Source organism: Stegostoma tigrinum, chromosome 13, assembly GCF_030684315.1.
Source record: "Stegostoma tigrinum isolate sSteTig4 chromosome 13, sSteTig4.hap1, whole genome shotgun sequence".
Lineage (NCBI taxonomy): Eukaryota > Metazoa > Chordata > Chondrichthyes > Orectolobiformes > Stegostomatidae > Stegostoma > Stegostoma tigrinum.
Genome location: NC_081366.1, coordinates 39,071,647 through 39,085,934, shown reverse-complemented (window position 1 = coordinate 39,085,934; position 14,288 = coordinate 39,071,647). Strand labels below are relative to the sequence as shown.

Sequence of the window (14,288 nt, the reverse complement as noted above, 5' to 3'; positions counted from 1 at the left end):
CCACCTCTTCAAGATGGCTCCGAAACGTGGACTACATATAGACACCACCTCAAGACCTTTGAGAATTACCATCAATGCTATTTGAGATGGATTCTCCGTATCAGCATGGACGACAGGTGTACTAACATTGCTGTCTTTGAAGCATCCGATAGCACCAGCATCAAGGTCATAATCACCTGAAACCAACTCCGCTTGGCTGGCCTCGTGCTTAGGAGCCGAGTTCCGACTGTCAAACCAATTCTTCACCCAGCTCAAGGAAGGCATTAAAATGAGAGGAGGACAAAGAAAGATTGCCAAAAAGCCTCCCTGAAGGGTTCCATTAAGAATTGTACCATAAATGCCAACACACAGGAGTTTCTCAATCAGAAGGAACTGGCTTGGGGGAAACTCTTGTACGAAGGGACACAACACTTTGAGAATATCCATCAACAATAAAAATTATGGAAAAGGGACCAGAGAAAGGTATATCAGGAATCACAAGGCAAAGGATCACTTCCACTTCATAGAAGCAGCTGCCAAATATGTGCTTAGACATGTGGCTCCAGGACCAAGCTCATCAGCCGCACAAGGAACTTATGACCAGCGACATGGAGTTTTCTAGGCAGAGAGATCTTATGCTACATCTTACATTGCTCTACAAGATGAAAAAGGCTAATATTGCTTAGCAGGTATATTAACTAAGCTTCAAAACTGAACATTGTTGATGTATAGATTAATTTGAGTAACTAGGCTATGATACTGCATTTCCTAAATGAATATACTATACTAAATTTCACTGTAATTATTCTATTACAGTAATTGGTCAAGGAGTCATAAGGCACAGAAACACAGTCTTCAGTCCAAACCATCCAGACCAGCCAGGCATCCCAGTCTGACGTTGTCCCATTTGCCAGCATTTGGCCCATGTCCCTCTAAACCCTTCCCATTCATATACCCATCCAGACACCTTTTAAATGTTGTAATTGTACCTGCTTCCACCACCACCACTGGGAACTTGATCCATGCACACACCCCAGTTACCCCTCAGGTCCTTTTTGAACCTTTCCTCTCTATGTTCACCAGTTTTGAACTCCACCACCCATGGAAAAGACCATGGCTATTCATCCTATCCATGCCATGATTTTATGAACCTCTACAAGCTCAGCCACTAGCCTCTGATGCTCCAATGAAAAAAGCCCCAGCCTATTCCGCCTCTCTCCACAACTCAAACCCACTAATCCTTGCAATACCTGTGTAAATCTTTTCTGCACCCTCTCAAGTTTAACAATATCCTTACAGTGTCTCCCAATCAGCTTCTGGAAGTTCCTATCTAATGCCATCAAAACTTGAACGTTTTGAATTCCTGGATCAAACTATTTATGCATCACCTTTCACTTACCAATTGTTATTTCCTTGAACATTTAAAATCTTGATTATACATCAAACTCTATTATATTAACATATCTTTCTGAAAGCTATGACTTGGAAGTTCTTATAATTATATTAGGCAATGTAGAAAGACTCAAGAGCCAAGCCAAATTTCGTGTTGCAATAAATCTTGGACACAAATGTAAATCTTAATCCATTATTCCCTAGATGGCTATGATCCAATCCAGATTCTCAGGACACTAATCTCGTCTGAAAGGTGTCCTGAATAAAATGAGCTTGGCCAAGTCAGTTCCTACTGAATGCAAAGCCCTTGTCAGCAATGTGCATAGAAACCTGGTGTACAGTATTTATTTAATCCATCACATAGGAGAAAAAGAAAACTTGTGAATTATTGGTATCAATATCACATTATATATTGCAAAGGATTCAACTGATAACCTAAGTGCTGCAAGGAATTTAATAAAATGTCAGCTGATGAATGTTGCTATTGAATATGAATTAATTTATAATTTAAACTTTTAGAAAACTAAATAATTAGATGTTCAGCAGGCCTGAGTGCTATGTTGGACTTGGTTTAGTGTTCACTCTGTTTCAAACCTCAAATGCTCCATCAGTATCTGAGTAATCTTCTTTCTTCAGAATGTCTGCTGATTTTGGAGATGCAGATTGTGTGCCTAAAACATTTTTTTTTCTTGTTTTGAACTGAGCGATCTATGTTGAGGATTACTCACTGTAATAATGAGTTGTTTCTACTGGTGCTGAAGTACTACTGTTTGCTGGGGAAAAGCTGTTTTTCACCATGACTCGTAATCTAAGCACTGAAAAAAAAGAACAGTTGATTCGTGAATAATTTTACGACTAATTTTCAAACAGATTTTTTAAAAATGCAATTGATTTACTTTATTCTCTTTTAAGGCTGTCATACATTGGACGCTTTGTGAAGCCACTCAAAATGAATGACAAAATCATATTTAAACATTTTATTTATTATAATAAAGCATAATAAGTTCATCCGGCATGTCCTATCCTAAACTGTATGAGGAATAAAGGGAGATGTAGTGATTAGAACCAGGTGGACCTTATTGACTGCAGGGCCTTGATTTGGGTTGTTAATCCAGGCCAATCAGGAAAGACCTGGCCAACCAATACAAACACAGGATTTCTCCTCACTTCAGGGGATTGACTCTGAGCTGCTGGGTACAGCCAGTGCACTGTGAGCAAAGGGGTAAAGGGTGACTTAGTGACAGGATACCGGCCTCTGTGCAGTTATTTCAGGAAGCTTTCGGTAGCCACTCTTGCAACAACAAGCCTGAGGATTAAGAAAGTATCTAATTTTCATAAATCAAAATCCAAACATAAAGTGTGATGACAAAAGACAATGTTTTTCTTTAGCCAAGTGTCAAGTTTAGTTGCAATGTAAAAAACTAGAGGGCAGAATTACTTACCAGTGAATAATTGTTCCTGGAAAGATTCACCTAATGAAGATGGAGCACATACATTATTTTTGATTAGATATTTTGACAACAATTTTTGGTTTTCTGGTATGATGTTTAAAGTTCTAAATATAACAGAATCCATTAGTAAATTAATTGTTTTTCATTAAAAGCTCAAAACTCCACGAAGGATTAATGAAAATGATAAGCTAGTTAAACAAGGAAACAACGATATCCATTGTGACCTCAAGGGATAATGGCAATACAAAATAGATTTGTGAATATTTCACAATTGAGGTTATGTAGATGCATTCACAGATGTCATGCAATGCAGTTTCCAATATAATGAGAAGATTAAGAATTTAAAACTAAATGGTCTAGCATGGTGTGAGGTATGTGCCTGATGTGCCTGTATGTGCCTGATGCATGCATAAGCTATGCATCATATCAGTTAGAACATATACTTGTCACTCAGTGTGCCCTTCTGAAAGTAGCATTAGGGCTATTATGCATACTAATTAAGACTTGAGATCTCTTTTTCAAATTGTTTTCCCACTGGCCACAGTCAATCCAGCAAAGAAACTACAGGAGACTACCAATGAAATAACAAGAATAAATCCTCTTGCTTCAAAATTAAAACTGGAGGCCACAGTTCTGTTCCTCTTAGCCTCAGAACAACTATGAGTCCAGTATTGCATTTCCATCAATCAGGTTCCATTAACTTCAAGACTGGAGTACTGATTCTTATGCAATTTACATTGATTTCAGCATTGCAGTTCGTAGCCAGAATTGGCTTCAGGTTTGAACTAATTTCCAGGCACTCCCCCACATCCACTTTCAAATTTCGATTCTCTAAATTATTACATATTCAAAATAGGCAAAACTGACCAGAGTCAATTCTCACACCCTAACCTCGATTTTAGATAATAATTGAGTTAGGCAAACTGAGTATGCTATAGTAAATTTCTACTGATCCTCTGTTTTGTGGCAATTACCAGCAAATTAATCACACTGGATATCAATCCGAATATGATAAAGCAGTGCACATGAAAAGTATTCATTGAACAATCATACATGTACGATGACAAAGCATTTCTGATTTGGGTATCATAACTTGCATTATGTAGACTCTAAGAGACCATGATCTCACAAGAGTGGGCTACCTTATAATAAATACTGTAAGCAAAGTGTTTGAAGAATTCTGTACCTTTGCTTTTAATTTACTACCGAAATCATTTTCAACAATGACAGCATTTTTCCTTTAGAAGGTAGATGTATTAGTTTAACTTTCACAACACGCCAATTATCCCCTGTTTCTATGGCAGAAAACCTGAACCGACAAATCTCTTTGGGAAATATACAACTACAACTCCACACTGTAGCATTGTTGTAATGCAACTCAGTCCTGAGGGGAAGCAAAGTGGAACAGAGTGAATCAGCAATATAACTTTGAAAAAATTCAGAGACTTTATGTGGAGCCAATAGCAACCATTGGCCTCTCTTTCCCTTGTAATTTGCAACTGAGGTCATACCTATGTAAAACATAGTTTAGAAACCTACCCATCGCGAGAAGCAGACAAGAGCTCCAGCTGCCCATGCAAAGGAGGCCCGCTTCAGAAAGAAAGATGCTGAGAGAATCAGCATTAATGAAGTGGTGTTTCAGTGTCATGTCTTCAACACAAATTTTCATTCATCATAATAGGTGAGTGATAATGGGAACTGTAGATGCTGTAGAATCCAAGATAACAAAGTGTGGAGCTGGATGAACACAGCAGGCCAAGCAGCATCTCAGGAGCACAAAAGCTGATGTTTCGGGCCTAGACCCTTCAGGGTCCTGAAGAGTCTAGGCCCGAAACGTCAGCTTTTGTGCTCCTGAGATGCTGCTTGGCCTGCTGTGTTCAGCCAGCTCCACACTTTGTTATTCATCATAATAGGTTCCACTTAAGAATCAAAGCAATGAGCCTTTGGTTTTGTCACACAAAAAGATTAAAACCATGTACGAGCTTATCAATCAACTTAATATATCCCTTCCTGATTCTTTGAATGCAGCGGTAAAGATAGGAATGTTGTGTTCAATATGGTGTGGGGGACAATGGCGGGTATAGAGATTTGGAATGGAAGCCATTCTGGAAAAGAACACCAAACAGAAATATCATTATTGTGTATTGGACCACATTTACCCAATGGGTGCCTGAGGTCACTACAAATACATCACTAGTCATCCTTGGGATATGCTCAGTAAGATTAAAAGACTTCCTCTCATATAAAACTACGGTATCAAAAAAAAATCATAAACCACAATCACCAAACTTCTTTCACATTAGGTGACCGTTGTGCTTTTATTTTATTATGGCATGCACAACTGAGAGCACCAGCATTGAACACTCTGGAATTGCTGACAAACCCAAAGCCTGAAACAGGATACAAGAAAATTAACATTGCACATGGTACTTCACCAACATTTTGCTCAAAACCATCTACTTTCTTCTCAAACGATTCTTTCTGTGCTGCTGCTGATAGTAAATCCTGGGTTTTACTGTACCATTCCTTCACTTTGCAAGATTTCTCTCTTCATATCAGTGGCCTCCTCAGTCATCAATTCAACTCTATAAACTGTTTTGCTTATGGTTCCCAATCCATTCATCAATTTTGTTGAAAATGTATATCCCGGGGCACTCAATTTCCTCCCTGTGGTGGGGCAAGAAGACAATCATTATCTTTTAATGGTTCCATGCTCTTTGATAAGTCATTTGCAGACAAATTCTACCGTGATGCATGCTTATAAGTTGCTTACACATTCAAGTGCCTGATTTTCAGATGACAGGGGCATTATGGTGTGCATGTAGTCACCTCATTCTAGAGGTACATAGTAAGACATTTTGGTTTGCACATCCTGGAAGTGTGCAGGTTATTTACCTGAAATAGGCTCTGGGTCCAATGCCCATGAAAAATATCCCAACCATCCATTTGAATCCCTTAATAATTTGAAAGATTGCTATTAAATCATCCTTCAACGTTCTCTTCTCTAGAGAAAAGAGTCCAAGTCCGTTCAGATTTTTTATGCTATTTGAACTCTGCCATCCTTGATATCCTTGTGATTCCCCCATCTCCTACTCATTAATAACTGCATCCCAGGACCTGATCATTATGGGGATAGTAGGGACTGCAGATGCTGGAGAATCTGAGATAACAAGGTGTAGAGCTGGATGAACACAGCAGGCCAAGCAGCATCAGAGGAACAGGACGGCTGACATTTCCGGCCTAGACCCTTCTTCAGAAATGGGGGGGGGGGGGGGGGGGTGCGAAGTTGGGGGGGGGTGCGAAGGGGATTTTCAGTGGGGTTAAAATTAAACCCCACTGCAAAGCCCCTTCCCCTCCCCCATTTCTGAAGTAGGGTCTAGGCCTGAAATGTTAGCTTTCCAGTACCTCTGATGTTGCTTGGCCTGCTGTGTTCATCCAGCTCTACACCTTGTTGTCCCTGATAATTATGGATTTTTTCATTCCCTTTGTCTTTGTTTTCTCATTCAATGTTATAAAATCTAACTGTGGAATCAACAACTTTATCTGTTACACCTACTTTCATACAGTAATTAACTTTGTGATTTCCTGTACAACAAATATTCACTTTTCACCAAATGTTTCTCAATGAAACCATAAATATAAAATATATATCAAAGGATAAATAATAACGTTTAAAAGGATGCAGATGCATACATTTACATGTTATTTTTAAAGTATAGCCATCCCAAATTCATTCCAGCACAAATTTGTTATTTTAAGTACATATTTTAAGACATAAACTAATAATTAAGGACATGTTTAATATATAAATAATTACTGAGGCAGTGTACATCTGCAGCATGTAGGTGAAATGCATGAGGCTGTGATTGCTTTTTAATGTACTAAAACTCAACATTTTACAGTCAACCAATAATATGATAATTTATTGCATAAGCTAAGTTCACTTAACATCTTTGCTACCAATGTTTTTAAATTTGCATTTCTTCTGAATTTTTGACATACTTCAAAGCCCTCAATGAATCTTGACAGATTTGATTGAGTTCGATCGATCTTTAGCCCAAGTTGGCAACTGGTCGACCATACCAAAATTCTTACTCTTGTTACTGCAGTAAATAATTAGAACTGATTTATTGTCCATCAAACAGAATAGTTTCATGCATTTATCATAATGATGGACTTAATCATCTGCATTTTGGAATGGTGTAGGCTTAACCCAATGCACCATCCACTCATTGGAAGTGCCATGGAACATAAATGAGTCATACCTCCATGAAGTTAGTGAATTATCACCCCTGGTTTGCAAGTGCATGGGTTCTGGTATCTATCTTACACAAGAATAGAACATCAGAATTGAGAGTGGAGTAGGCCATTAGTCCTCTCAGATCTATGTCAGTATTCGATCAGATCGTGATTCATCTGATTATGGCCTCAACACCACTTTCTTATATGCCTCCCCATAACCTTCATTCATCTGGTAGACCAAAAGTCACTTAAACTCAGCCACGAATATATTTAATGATATAGCCGCTATAGTTCCCAACAGAGAGAATTCGAATGTTTGATGACCCTCAGAAGAAACTCCTCCTCATCTCTATCTTTAATGGCTCTGAAACTGTGCTCCATGCTTCTGAAACTGTGGTCCCTGGATCTAGACTGGAGGCGTATAAGCTCTCTGGATCAGTAGGCAGTATTCTGTAGTCTCTACCACTTAAGTAATATTCTGCTTTCACACTGTACTCCATCTGTCAAACTCTTGTTCACACAGTTACTCTATCCATAATCCTTCTGCAGACTCATTGTGTCCTCTCACAATTTGTTTGCCCACTTTTTTTTTGTACCATCAGCAAATTTGATTAGAGAAATGGTCTTTTTATTCAAGTCAGTGCTTTGATTGTAAATCACTGAAGTGCCAGCACGGATTCTTGTGGAACTCCACTAGTTACTATTCGCCAATCTGAAAGTGATCTACTTCAACACTATTTCCTGTTGGCCAGATCACTACTCATGCAAATTTGTTATTCTGAGATTTAGTGTCATGGTCTTGTTTAGCAAATTCCGTTACATGATCTAAATTCCCACATCGACAGCTTCTGCTTTGTTGCATATTCAATAACTTACAACCTGTTTGTTATATACTAAAAGAATACTAATAAGTTTACAAAATATCATTTCTCTTTCAAAATACAAAATCAAGCAGACTCAAAACAGTCTTATGATTTTTAAAAGGCCAGCTATTACTTCCTTCAGTATAGATTCCATCATTTTCCCAACAACAGATATCAGGCTAACTGGCCTATGGTTTCCAGGGTCCTATCTACCTTTTTTAAATTGTATAGTTAAATTTACAGTTTTCCAATCCATCAGAACTTGACCATTATGTTGGAAGATTTGGGATATCAAACTGGACGTCTAGTTTTATTATGTTATGATCACCCATGCCAAAATGATCCTTAACTCTAAGATTATTAAGCACTCCAATACCATTACACAATGCTAGGTCTGAAAAGCCTCTTCTATGGTTGGTTCCACAACACATTGTTTTGTGAAACTGTCCAAATTACATTATAAACTCATGCTCTACAGCACTTTGTCAATTTCATTTGTTTAACCTAAATGAAGTTTAAGATCATCCAAAGTTTTTGTAGTACTTTTCTTATAAGAAGCCCTAGTTATATTTTTATTTATACTTTGATCTACAATGCAATTACTGTTAGAGAGCCTATAAACTACTTCATCAGTGACTTCTTCCCTTGTTATTTTTCCCTCCACCCTGATTCCTCATCTTGATCTTTCCAGAGAATCATTCTCACTACTTTCTGATCTCATCTTTCGTTAACAGGGGTATTTCCATAATCTTTTCCTTTCTTCCTACCTTTATTACATCAAATGCCCTTGAGTATTCCATTACCAATCCTGGTCACCTTCTGACCTCAAGTATCACATTCATTATTTCTTTTTGCACCATCAATTCATCAATTTTACTAAGAATATCGTGTGAATTCAGATAAAGAGCACTTAATTCTACTTTTTTACCTTTGATCTCATATGGCCATACACTCTTAGGTTTGTACACACTGAACCTTCCTGTCTTACTTGGATTACCATTACCTATGTTTCTAACCTGCAATTTTTTGTTTCGTCTGTTCCTTTTAACTTTCTCAATTTCCACTCGCCCCTACTATCAAAATGAATGATTTAGTTTTTCCTTGGGTTTTTAATGATGCAGTGGTAATGTTCCTATCCCTGACCTAGGAGGCCAAGGTTCAAATCCCATCAGTTCCTGAGGTATGTAACAACATTTCTGAACAGGTTGGTTGGAAAGAATACTTAAAGCCTTTGATTCATAAGTACACTAGACTCAGCATCGTCTGCTGAAACCATCCCAGCAACTTGTTAAGGTGTAGAGCTGGATGAACACAGCAGGCCAAGTAGCATCAGAGGAGCAGGAAAGCTGACGTTTCGGGCCTGGACCCTTCTTCAGAAATGGGGGAGAGGAACTTGCTCTCTGTCTCGTACCAGTAACACATGAATTGATAAATCATTCTTCAACATCAATTTTTGAGCCATGTGTTCAAATTTGTTGATCTTCTTTGTCCAATGTCAATTTGCTTATGACTCAGATAGTAATCCGGAGATTGTTTCCATTGTCGTTTTGCTTTCAAATTTAGCCTCTACTGTTTCTACTCCCTTAGCAAACCTTTATCTTTAATCTGTCCAATATCTTTGGACACATGTAAATCATGACTACCAGTTCCTTGCCCTCCGATTCCAATTTCCTCCCTAGTCTCAAGGAGATATCTGTAACCTTGGCACCAGGGATGCAACCCAGCCTTCCAGACTCTCATTCTGGACTAAGAAGATAATCTACTTCCTGTAACTATACTGTTCATTATTATAATGATATTCCTTATTTCTCTCCTAACATTAATAGCCTCTGTACCATCGTCAGGTTGCTCATCTTCCTGGAGGTCTGTGTTGCCGTTTACGTAGGCTGAAAGAACTTTTTACAAGTTGTTCAACTGCAAGGGCTTCAGCTCCTCCAGTGTGACCTTCTAGATCCCCACACTTGCCTCACTGAGCCACACCCTTCTGCTTCTGATCAAAGACCAAATCTGAAGTAAGTATGCCATGTTCTTTCCAAACAGTGTCCCCGAACAAAGTGACTATGCAACCTTCTCCTTCCTGAAGCATCACAATGTCTAAAACTCAGACTTCAGCTGATCAACTCTACATCCAAGTTCATAAAGCTGGAGACATTCACTCCAGGAGGTGGGGGTCAGGGAAGTTTCAAAGGGATGAACTGTAAAAGGAGAGAAATGCACGACAGTCAGAGCTGTAATTTTCTGGGACTTATCTCAGACTGCGAATACGATGGCAGCAGAGATTGAAGTTTGGACAAAAGACAAGGTTTTAACTTTTCAGTTCAATTTTGGTCTGTGTCCAGCAGTGGAAGAAAGTTATGCTAATGAGCAGAGGTATGCGTGTGTACTAGCCTGGGTTAAAGCGACAGTGTGCTGTGAAGGTCACGATCAAAAGAACCACCTACTAAACATCCTTCTATTGACAGTAAAAGAGTCATATTCTTGGAATAATAGAATCCAGCTCATCAGCAAGCCAGTCAGTAGGAAGCAGGTTCAAATAATTTTAATCAACCTGCAAAGCCAAAAATCTCAAGATCAACTATTTAACAATCCATGTTTCACTGCTCTCTCTTCTCAAAAGTCTCAGAGACTGAACCACGCATCTTAAATTTTTGTTTTGCTCTCACTCCTTATTTTTGGATGTGTCTGTTCCATTATTACTTGTTCGTACATTTAATAACTTAAAGTCTGGTTAAATTGGTTCAATTTAAAATATAAATTCATCTGTTTAGGGAGGAAAGATATCCACAAGGGAGAGAATCCTCTATAAGTTAATTTTGTTGCAACAAACGAGAGGTGGATACATAACAAAAACCATTTCATGCATCTTATCCAGAAGCTTGACAATTTTGGATATCCCGTCTGGAACTGCTTTAACTTGGAAACGTCACGTAGTGGTTGATCGTGACACTAGCTAAGCTTTAAAATTTAAATTTGTACCTTCTTGGTCCAGGTTTAAATTACTCCCTCAGGGAAAAGAAACATAAAGTTCAGCAATGAGTCACATACCTGCTCACCTCGTCTATCAATCTGAGGTCTCTCAGTCTGCTGCAATCCCTAACTCATAAAAGTAGCAGTATCTTAGCTTATAAGGTTTAACCGGGGTGCAATTATTGCTGATTGAAAACTTTACCCAGTAACCCACGATGCTGACTTGAAATAGAGTCAGTCATGGCAATTTTTGAGAGTCTCAGTAGAGAGTGTTTATGTTCACAAGAGATAGAATCATACATCTTCCCTCACTATACTGAATTCCTGACCTTAATACTCTGTAGTATCAAAGCTGTATACTGTTCTCTGTGCTAATTTCTTGAGCAATCTTGCAGCACAACTGATGGTAAAGTGGAATGAAAGCTGCCGGGTGATTTATGTTCCATGGACAAATTTAGGACATTCATGAAGGTAAGAATTACATGTGGCAAATGATGAACCAAATCCAAAGATATTTAAAAACATTTTAGTTTTTGAAAATAAAGATTTGCAAAAAATGGCCAAATTTGGTTTGCATTTTACATTTTTTGTCTGTAGTTTATTTTAAAGAATAGTATTCTACTAAGTTTTTTTTCTACTGTTGAAGTCGGTCTTTTAAACCACAGCATGGCCTTCACGCTATATGTATTTTCCAATGCTTCCATAGACAAGATTAATACACCTGAAGTGGCACTTTGCACCCAAACAAACTTCTTTAAAATAAACATTTAATTGAAACTGATTGTTTTTGGTTGATAGGTTATTATAACTATTTTTTTACATTGTGAAGCCACGAAACTGTAAATGTGTGCCTAGACAAGTTTTTGCACATGACAAAATATTGCTGAGAATTAAATCTCACAGCAATTTTTACCTTATTGTTGCTTCTCAATTATAGCAGCATGCAATCATACAATGTAATTTCATTGACTGATAATTAAGAAAACAGCTACACGGGTACCGAAAGGTTTGTCGAGACATCTTATAAAATGTTGATTGCTTTGAGAATAATCTGATAATATCAATGGAAAAATTACATGTAGTGCTTAAACGAAGTTGTGATAGTTACTGTGTATTTCTGTTCACTTCAAGATTCCTTTGAGAAATATATTAGTGTTATAACCAGATAATTATAGTCATTGGTCTACATTATCTCTGTTAATAATATTTTACTATAAATATAGCTTTCGTTTCTTTATTCATTAACAGGATGAGGGCATTGCTGGCCAGGCAGCATTTATTGCCCATTCCTAATTGCTCAGAGGGCAGTTAAGAGTCAACCACAGTGCTGTGGGTCTGGAGTCACATGTAGGCCAAACTGGGTAAGGATGGCAGTTTCCTTCCCTAAAGGGTATTAGTGAACCAGATGGGTTTTTTTCTGACAATTGGCAATGGATTCGTGGTTATCATTCCAGATATTTTAATTCAATTCAAATTCCACCATCTGCCATGGCGGGATTTGAACCAACATCCCCAGAACATTACCTGGGTCTCTGGATTAGCAGTCCAGTGACAATATCACTAAACCAGTGCCTCCCCTCATATAATCATATTTTAATAAATACATCACGTAGCTACACACCAAATATGAGATAATGGTCTATTCAATTATAACATTACTCTGTATAGGGAAGTAGTTTTTCTATTTGATGTCTCTTCATGGAAGAAAGATATATCTACGTAGCTGTTCAAGATTCATCTTTGTTTATGTGTTACTTAAAACATGATAGATTGTATTCACCTCCTGTTGTCTACTAAGCAACTCTATTTTTCTGGACTGCCTTTTATTAGTTACACAGAATGCTTCTATACTGCTACTTATTGGCTTACCATCACTAGGAAGTTGAGAAATTCAATGCCACTGCAGCATTTAAAGCACCGTAGCTAATTAAATGGGCACAGTTTGATTTGGCAAGGAGCAGTGTAACAGGAATGGAAGACAGGGGTGCCAAGAGCATGGAAGAAAGAAGCCCCAGAAAAGGAGTTCTTCAGTGTATTGAAAGCCGCAAACTCTACTAATGAGTGGTCACAATCTTGTGAAAGAAGTGGTAGAGGCTGTGACCTCCACCATACTTCTTCACCCAGAGTGACATGACTTGGTTAGTCAGCATAAGTTAGGGTATTACATTCAATGAACATCCAGACCTCTAATTAAGTTCTAGGAAAATTGACTGCTTCACCAAAAACCATGAGATACAACAGTACATTGTTTTTAATTCTAAATCACTGTAAGAACTCACCTTGCCAGAATCGACTCGGTTATCCTTGAAGAAGCAATGTTTAAATCGAAGATATCACAACAGTATGCATGCAGACATTGGGGTGATACCAATAAATGTAAGTGGTTGTGCCAGTCAGATTCCTTTAGTTATGTATTCTTTAATTTCAATGGTAAAATAAAACTGCTAAAGTGCTGCTATTATGGGAGTAGTTTCAATCTGGAAACTGTTCAATCATAGTAGGGAAGTTTTACAGGTCTTCGGAAGGCAAACAAAGGTTTTATAATTACACAGAGAAATTTAAAACAAAGTGTCAAGAATAGGTGATAAAGCAAGTGCAAACACAATTAAAAGTCATTTTAGCTTTCCAAGTCCTGAACTCTGGAAATCTCCTTCTAAAAGTCCCTGTCACCTCTCCCACCTCCAAAATTCACCAAGAAGCCTACTTCTTTAACTAGGTTTCTAGTCATCTATCCCAGCGACCTGTTCTTTGGCTCAGTGCCAATTTCGGTCCTCTTACTCTTCTGTGAAGTGGTTTGGGGTAGTTTGGGATAGTTAAACACTCAGTACAATTGCAAGCTATTGTCGTAGTGATTCTGACAGGTTTGCATGGGATGGAACACTCAATAACGAGAATGAGGAACTGAAAATGCAACAGTGCACATTCCACTTCTTCAAAGCGATCAAGAAATCCTCTTCAAGATTTCATGTGCAGATTCTGTATTCTGTTACATTCCCAACATGTTCCATATAGATGGGGGTCAGGCTTTGAGGAGTCAGGAGATGAGTTAATAATGCAAAATTCCTAACCTCTGACCTGCACTCCTAGCCACAGTATTTACATGGCCAGGTACATTCAGTTTCTGGTCAATGGTAACCACTAAGGTATGAATAGTGGGGGATTTGTGATGTTATTGCAATTGAATGTCAATGGAAGGTGATCAGATTCTGTCTTGTTGGGGCAGTCATTAACTGGCACTTGTGTGACATGAATGCTAGTTGCCAATTGTCAGCCCAAACCTGGATGTTGTCCAGGTCTTGCTGCACTTGGGCACAGGCTGCTTCAGTACATGAGTCATCACAAATGTTGCAGGCCATTGAGTAATCATCGGCGAACGTCCCACTAATGATCATAT

General features: G+C 38.2%; 1 protein-coding gene and 1 non-coding gene across 4 annotated transcripts in view; one reads left to right on the top strand and one right to left on the bottom strand.

Moving 5' to 3' along the window:
- Positions 1-14,288, bottom strand: part of LOC125458307 (pro-neuregulin-2, membrane-bound isoform) — a 641,394-nt gene that overhangs the window by 615,780 nt on the left and 11,326 nt on the right. The window lies entirely within an intron of this gene.
- LOC125458574 (U4 spliceosomal RNA) lies at positions 11,023-11,163 on the top strand. The gene has a single exon (XR_007248853.1). It is a non-coding gene; the product is annotated as a U4 spliceosomal RNA (small nuclear RNA).